The 8,776-nt window shown below is 28.2% G+C and overlaps 1 long non-coding RNA gene across 1 annotated transcript; it reads left to right on the plus strand.

Annotated features, from left to right (window-relative positions):
* The first annotated feature begins 4,948 nt into the window (after positions 1–4,948).
* Positions 4,949–7,565, plus strand: LOC129290222 (uncharacterized). Its single transcript, XR_008588288.1, has 2 exons — positions 4,949–5,452; positions 7,323–7,565. It is a non-coding gene; the product is annotated as an uncharacterized LOC129290222 (long non-coding RNA).
* Positions 7,566–8,776: the final 1,211 nt, after the last annotated feature.

Genomic DNA, 8,776 nt, shown 5'->3' on the forward strand with positions numbered 1-8,776 from the left:
CTCAATTCAAGCTGTGCTTATTTAGATCAAGTTTACAAGTATCATTCACTTTTCAAAAAGCCTATATAGCCAAATTTGGTCCTAATACTTTCGGGCTTCAAGTTTATTCGGGCGAAACTTTTTAAAAATATTTTTTTATTTTTTGAACTAATTTTAATTTTTAAATAATTTTGTGAAGCATAAAATATTATTTTAGCTTTAAAAAATAATAACTTATTAACTTTGTACTTAAGTAGCTCTATTACTATTTTTTTATTATGTGTAATTTATTCATGAATATTTTCTTTATTTGTAAATTAATATCTTAGTTGTTTAAATATTGCTTTTATCATGATTATATATAAATATTTTATATATTTTAATTAAATTATATTATTTTAATTATAATCAAGCTTATCTCAATTCAATCACTGTAGACCACTAACTTAAAATTATTGCTTGATTAATTCAAAGTTTTTAATAACTTTTGGGCATATTGTACTTTTTGTTTTGTAAGAACATGAGAAAAATAGCCATTATTATATTATATAAAATATATCATTTAATTATAAGTAAAATACTATTTTTTTGAAATTATTTTTCTTTAACTTTTTATATTGTTTAACCCATACATATAAGAGGTGTTTACTCTAGCTTATTCTTAATTTTTAACCAAATTTGGCATGAATGATAATCAAATAATTCTTCAAGAATATTGTTTCATTTATTATGTTTATCTAGTAATAGAGTTGATAATTCAAAAATGTCTAAATTTTATTTTTAAAATTATATTTAATTTTATTTTTACTTTTAAATTAATTATCTTATTTTATAAAAAAGTAAAATATATATTTTGCATACACAAATGATATATAGGACTCAACTTTTTTTAAAAAAATTGGGTCTTAAAATATAAAAATCAATATTAAAATATGTTTTAAATATTACTTTGAGATGTTTTATTAATTAAAAATAAAAAAATATGAAAATATAAATATTTATAATTTTTTTAAAAAAACTAAAGTAATGCACTCAAATATATGGTATTTTAATATAAAATGACATAAAACCATAAATAATTAACAATATTTATTATTTTTTTATATGTTTTAAAAATTTTATTTTTAATTCGGGTATTTAGGCCAAATTTGAACCCGATCGGGCTTGGCTTGAATTTTTTTGGGCCTATTTAAGTAGGTCCAAACATTAAAAATTTATTTTTTTGGGTCGACCCTAAGACTTTGGAGCGGGTTTAAGTTAACCTATTAAGTTTGGCCCAAATTATCAGCTCTATTAAGAATGCAGGTGTATATTTAAATTTCTTACATCAATCATTACTGTGTTTTGTTCTAGGGTACTGGGCTTTGGGCGTACAAAAAATAACAAATATCACTGTGCTCTTCACTCCCTGCACGTATGCTTGTGAACTTCGAACTCTATGTGACTGTGTACCCAAGAACTAATTAATGTGGTGATGTTTAGCCTGAGAATCCTCTCGTGAAGCTTGTCTTCAAATGTTGAGACAGATGTTTTCTGTGTTACTTGCAAAATTATTTCATTGAATATTACCCCTTTGATCCTTATTATAATAACCCATCAAAAAAAGATTAAGGAATAGGACTAAACTTAGTTAATGGTTTCAAATTTTGAAAATTATTCAATATTATTCTGAGGTAGTTAATGAGGAATTAATACTTTAAGGAGTTATTGATTATTGCATATCAACACAAATCTATTTAAGGCAGAGGAAAGAACCACGGAGTAAAAATTCGATGTGAATGGTATTATAAAGGTTAAATTATACAAAATTCTCTTGATTTTTAAGATAGTTGTTTATCACTCTCTCACTTTTTTTGATTAAAAAAAAAACCCTCTCTCTTTCAAATGTTTAATTAAAATTGACCTTCCTAACTTTTAAATTTTTGCCAAAACCCCATATCATTAATAACTATGTTATGTAATTAATAAAGTATGTTTGGGACAAAATCGGCGCATTAGGCTTCAAAATCCACTACCCAATACGGAGGAAACCACACTACAACCCAATAAGAGCAAACCCTAGCAGCATTTTAGTGGAAACGCTGCATTTTGATGGAGTGGCATCCCTGTCTTGAGGCCACTTTCCCCACTTTCCTCCTAAACGAAGCACGCCCACAATGCTCAGATTAGAGCAAACGGTTATCGCTCCTTCTGGTAGTAAAATTCAAATTTGAAGGATAGCATTGTTGTCTCTCTCTATAAAAGGCAACGAGCATGTAATTGGCGAGTTGTTAAAACATATATGTTTTTATTATTACAAAACAAAAGAGAAATGAGTTTGTTACTTGTGCAGATCCATGGTGATCTTAAGTGACAAAACCTCAAGAGTATGAAGAACGAGATAAGACTTATTTTAAATAGGTTATTTTATTTTATTTTTTTCTTGAATTCAATGTGAAAATTATTTGAGAGCAATTTCATACTTTCTATGATAAGAATCATTCACATTAGAACATGTTGTAGGCTCACAAGTCTAGAACTTCAGTGTCAAACATTCAGAATGCATTTGTTTTTACATTTTTATGAACTTTTCTTCACTTCACTATAACCCCTGCACATCATAAAATAATTATAAATTATTTGCACTATGATATTTATATATCTTCATAAATTTTTTAAGTGCTATGAATTTTTTCATTAATTCAAGGAATAGATTTTGGGATGTTATAAAATGTATATAAAAATAATATTGATTTTATTTTCAATAAGGGAATTTTTCAAAAATATGTGATGAAAAAAATTGAAATATTCCATATTCATGCTTTGAATATGCATTAAAAAAAGGAAAATTGAAATATTCCATATTAATGAGTAATGAGAATGTATACTTATTAGAAAAATTAAAAGTCTAAATATACAGTTGTTAATTACAAAAAGGTTATTGTCAAAACCTAAATGAATACTTTTTAATGAATGACTAACATGTACAATTAAAAATATCCTATCAATTTTTTCCAACTTGTTAAAACTTGAATAGATTGTTATTAGTTTTGAATGAATCGTTGTAAAAACTTAAATGTATACTTGTTGATGAAGGACTAACACTTGTACAATTAAACCATCTTATCCACATTTCTAACTTGTTAAAACTCGAATGGACTATTATTAATTTAGAATGAGTTATTGTTAAAATTCGAGTAGATAATTGTTGAGAAAAGACTAACACCTATAATTATGCCCATCCTATCTGTTTTCCTAGCTTATTAAACACCAAATAAACTATTATTAATTTCAAATGAATTGTTGTTAAAGCCTAAGTGGATACTTATTAATGAAAAACTGACACATACAATTATGCTCAGCCTATCTGTTTTTCTGGCTTGTTAAAGCTTAAATGGACAATTGTTAATTTCAAATGAGTTGTTGTCAAAACCTAAATGAATACTTGATGTTGATGATTAAAAGTACAGGTCTAGTGAAACAAGTATATAAACAACAAGCCATTCTAAATTAACAACAGTCTATTCAGGCTTTAATAAGTGAGAAAAACAAATAGGATAGGCATAATTATATATGTTAGTCTTTAATCAGTAAGTATCCATTCAAATTTTAACAATAACTCATTCTAAAGTAGCAACAAACCATTCGAGTTTTAACAAGTAAGAAAAATAGATAAGATGAATTTAATTGTATAAGTGTTAGTCCTTCATCAACAAGTATTCATTTAGGTTTTTACAATAATTCATTTGAAATTAACAACGATCTATTTGGGTTTCAATAAGTTAGAAAAAACTGATAAGATAAGCTTAATTGTACGTGTTAGTCCTTTGTCAACAAATATTCATTTACATTTTGATAGTGACCTATTTGGATTAATAACAATACATTCAAACTTTTAACAAATAAAATGCATAAAGTTTTAAAGTTCTCAAGTTATAATTATCTATGTCATATTAACAAGTAACATTAATAAAACAAGAATTAACATCATATCATTATGTTATATCATGGAAGTGGTTAAAAGTTTGGTTTAGTACATTATTTGTTTTGCCATATATAATTAAAGGCCACCAAACTTTTTAGGTGACCATGGGATATAGGATCACACAAACTAATTATTCTTAAATAAGTGTCACTAGTGCTAGAGTTCAGGTGACCTACCACATGGAGCCCCGCTAGTGGTAGGAGCTTTGGTGGCGGTCCGATGGTCTATGCCAGTGATGGTGGGATTTCTTTTTTCTTTTCAAATTTAAGGGTAATTTGATCTTTTGACTTACAAAATTAATATCAATTAAGGACCAAAAAATTGTAGTGCAATTTTAAAGTCTATTGGCCCTTAACTAATATTAATTTTGCTCAATGGTTCTTGGTTGTTATTTTCCCTATGAAAAATCTGTACGAAAAATATCTGTGATATTTTTTGTAAAAAAGTGGAGTATTTGAAATGAATATAAATTTGCTCTTAGAAAATCGCGTGGAAAGATAATCTTTTCATTGCAAAATATAATTTATTTGTAGAAAAGTTTTTCTTTCACTTAAAGAAATAGTGGTCCTCGCAATTTTCATCAATTTTTATTTTTAAGGACAAATGTCTTTCTATTGAAGATAATCTTAATCAAGACATGATCAAATGCTAAATCTGGCACTTCTTCTATGGAGAATTCAAAATTTAATTTTCCAAACTATGGGAGACTAACTAAAAATTAAAAAATTATAAGTGTAATAACCTTAAAATATATAATATACAATAATTTGTCTAGAATATATTTTATTTATGTATAGAATAATTATGACAATATGAAGTGTTGGTAGAGTGAAAGTATGTATGTTAGTCATTCTTAAGGTCTCAGGTTTAAAACCCATGATACAAAAATAGAATTTTATTTTTTCAGCTCCTCAAAAATTACCAAAATACCCCTCTCTCCCCAAATTTATTTTCCTTTCTCCTCTCTTATTGGAGTCGGTTTATAGAGTGTGAGAGAGAGGTAGAGAAATCTGGAACTTTAGTGCAATTCGTGTCTCCGTCCTTCCCTATCGCCATCTCTCTTCTCGTTTTCAGTGGTCATTGGTGAGAGTGGAGGATCATCACAGCTCTGAGACGTCCAGGAGGTTCACCTTCATAGCTCCCATCTCTATTTTTTTTTCTCCGTCTGCTACTCCGTCTGTGTCGTTCACGTTCGAGTTGCTACTATGGTGAGAAGCCAAGTCGCCGGAGCTGCTAGTGGTGCTGTCATGAGCTTGGTTTGTTGCTGCTAATTCGGTTTCTTTCCTTTCTTGCGAGTAGCATTCAGCTTCCCTCTCCCCTGTTCAGCTGTAGGTTTCATTTTTTTCTTCTTCCCTATGCGTGCGCTATCAACGACCTGAGATGTAAAAGAAGACTGTGGAAGCTCCATCAATTTTTCTCCTCCCCATAACGTGTTGTAGCGTCGAGCTTTCTTCCCTATTCGCTGTAGATTTGTTGCCTCTTCTTATTTAAGTGTCGTGACTGCCCAAGGTGAGGAGCCTTCTGTTCATCATCTTCTTCTTGTTAGCCTTGTGTGTGTGTCTGTGTGTTCTGCTGTTGCTGTGTGAAATTACAGAACTTCAGTGTGTGCTTTGCTGCTGCTCATGCTATTTTGGAGAAGAGGAAAATTAAATATTGAGCCGAAATTCGGGTTTAGGGTTGCCAAGTGAAATAAAGGAAATGATGATATAATTTTCTTAAGTTAAGACTTATTTATCCAGTGAAGAGAAGGAACTTAGGAAGTTGATTGTTGATTTATATATATATATATATTAGAGAATTGTGGGAAATGGAATCAAAGAGGAAGAATTTTAGTTGAGCTTGAATAATTAATGAATGAAAGGTGTTTGACATATTGCCCTGTTAGAAGAAGCTTTACTTGATTTTGCATTTTTGAAAATTTCATTGGTCCTTGTGAGAAGTATGTTAGTATAGAAGTTATTGATTTGGGAATTAACTTATAAATTTGTAAAGGAATTTGATAATGAGTTTACATGTAGCTATTTAAATACTTGGAACTTGTATGGGTATTAGTGAATTTTTGGATATTTTAATTGAATGATTGGAATCAATGCACCTAAGGTGTTGGTGCAAAGCCTAAGAGTAAATTTTGCCTCAAGTAAGTAGATTGTTTTGACAAAAACAAATTGGTGGAGACTAGTAATATGCATGATAATACTTGGATCAACCCTAAAGTATGAATTATTTGTCTTGTAATTTTAAATGATAATGGTTGGTTGAGACTGTGTAATAAATTAAAAATTTATTAAAATTAGATTTATTTATATCCTTATAGGGTGTGTGGAAGAACATGACCCTAACAAGAATTAATGCAAAGATATCTTTGGAAATTTGAAACTCAGACATGTAAGTGAATAACATCCCATTTAATTTATCATTAATAGTATATTACTAAAATATTTTATCCTTATGAATTATTCTAGTTGTAAAATTATGGAATAATGATGAAGGATAATTTTGTAATATGTGCATTTATTTTTCCTCAAGAAATATACTTCCAAGTTTTATGAAGGCATCTTTGTTTAATAAACTTTAGAATTTCTTAGTTACTCAATTAATGCAAGTATGTACATTAGTTGTGAAGTATTATTTTGGCAAGTTTTGAGATCTAAAACAATTCATATAAGTTTGGCATTGAGAATAAAAATTTTATTTCAGAAATAATTGTTTTTCTTGCATATTTGAAATGTAATGCCCAAGAGAACTCTAAACAGAACACTGCTGGTAATGACAGTTCCATTAACTTGTAGTACTATAGTTAATAACTAGCTAGTTTGTCTCAGGGGCTTTGTCCTCATGTTTGTTATTTGTGGGCTTCATACCCGCATTTGGTTTTTATGGCTTTGAGCAGTGTTTGGTTAGTATTACCCATGAGGGCTGTGTGTCCATGTCTATTTTATAGCTCAGGCTACATTTGGTTACTTACCCTCGTGTACTGTGTGTCCAAGTTTGTTTTTATGACATAAGTCACGTTTAGTTATTTATTCTCGTGAACTGTGTGTTCACATTTGTTACATATTATGTTAAGTCCTCACAATTCTAAATTTAAATAAATTTGTATATTTGAAATTTAATGGTTTCAGTTAGTAAGTGTGCTAGCTTGATTCACATGTGAATAATGTATTTTTCTTGTAGCATAACAGAATAGTGTTTTTCGTTCACTTTTTTTATTGTTAAAATTAAGATTTATAAATTCAGTGAGTGCATTATATTAAATTATCATCTTTTCAACTATTTTATATATTTATCTAAATTTATTATTTGTACTCATTGAATTTTATTTATGAGATGCCATTCATTGAAAAATTTATTTTGGTCACAAATTCATTAGTTGATGCAGATCCTATTGCTGATTTTTGAAGGGCAATACAGCTATATTGGGTGGAAATTTTGCTTGGTATTGTTACCTTTTGATGTAAATATTTAAGAATCATGTATTTTAACTTAGAAGAAAGATTAGTTGCTTCACATAGGTTATTGTTAGGACTTTATTTTGACTTATATACTATTTGCTAGTACAAAGGAGCTGAGCTCCTAAGTTATTTGATATTTTGACTAAATCAATGTATCATAGAGTTTTTAAGAGATGCTATTTATAGGGAAGGTTCGATTGAAATTTCTAGAAACATGTTAAAAATATTTTATAATAATTAGAAGCAAAACATGTTATGAGTTCACTATAAATCTGATTACAATTTAGAAATAAAATGAACTTATAATTTTGAGGCTTATGGGAATGTATAATGTGGTTCACACCCCATGCCAGTCACCCTCTATTTTCAGGTTGTGACAATAAAATTCTCTGGTTTATTTTTTCTTCATTTTATAAATTATTATATAAGTTTAACAACAATTATGGATAAGTTTGATGATATAGTTTGAGTAAAATACAATAACTCCCTCCCGTTTTGCTAAAATTATAGAGAGCTCACATCTATTTCAAAATCTATACTTAACTCCAATTTTTAACAACATTCTCCATTAAATATTCTAAAATGCTTAATTTTTTATTTATAATTATGTCAAAATTTTTATAATTAATAATTTGTCCTTATAATATAATTATCTACTCTATCCCTACAATTTAAAGAACTTTAAATAATTAAGTATGGAAATATTTAAATATAAAATTTATATTTAAATAAAATATTAATTTAAAAATAACGTGTTAAATTTAATGAAATTTAAAGAAAAATAAACATAAATTATATTTGACTGATGTATCTTTTATTTTGTCAAATCCCTAATTCATTAAGTTTCTCTACATGTGTTTGAAATACTATTTTAGTCAACTTAGTCTGTATACTTGACTAAACTGTTCACTCTTATTCAATTTCAAATCACTCAAATTTTGGAAACTACATAGGTTCAATATATCACACATCACATTATCATTTTCCATGCTCAACAAACTTGGTCCTTCAAAACACTTACTAGCTCGCCCTTTAAGTCCTCAAATGTCAAAAACATTAGGTGAGTTTTTAGATTTTACACATCAGGGTTCAAGTTGATCCATCCACATGCCTCTGGTTCACCAATGTCAAGTTATCTTAAATAATGGGGTTGTCAAATATGGATGATGTTCCATATCATAGAATCTTTTTTATTTGTTTCAATTGTCATTGCTTTGTCCATGTCCAGGGTTGATGTTTAAAGGACTCATCTAGTCATCCTGGATAAATAATAATATGTCTTGGAAAAATATCATTCAAGGACTTTTGAGATGATTTAATATTTAATAATGATTTCTAATAAATAAACATTACTAATTAACAAGTAAAGTTTATGTTTTAA

The sequence above is a fragment of the Prosopis cineraria genome, unplaced genomic scaffold, assembly GCF_029017545.1.
Source record: "Prosopis cineraria cultivar Desert tree isolate PC_DT_omini unplaced genomic scaffold, ASM2901754v1 PC13, whole genome shotgun sequence".
Classification (NCBI taxonomy): Eukaryota; Viridiplantae; Streptophyta; class Magnoliopsida; order Fabales; family Fabaceae; genus Prosopis; species Prosopis cineraria.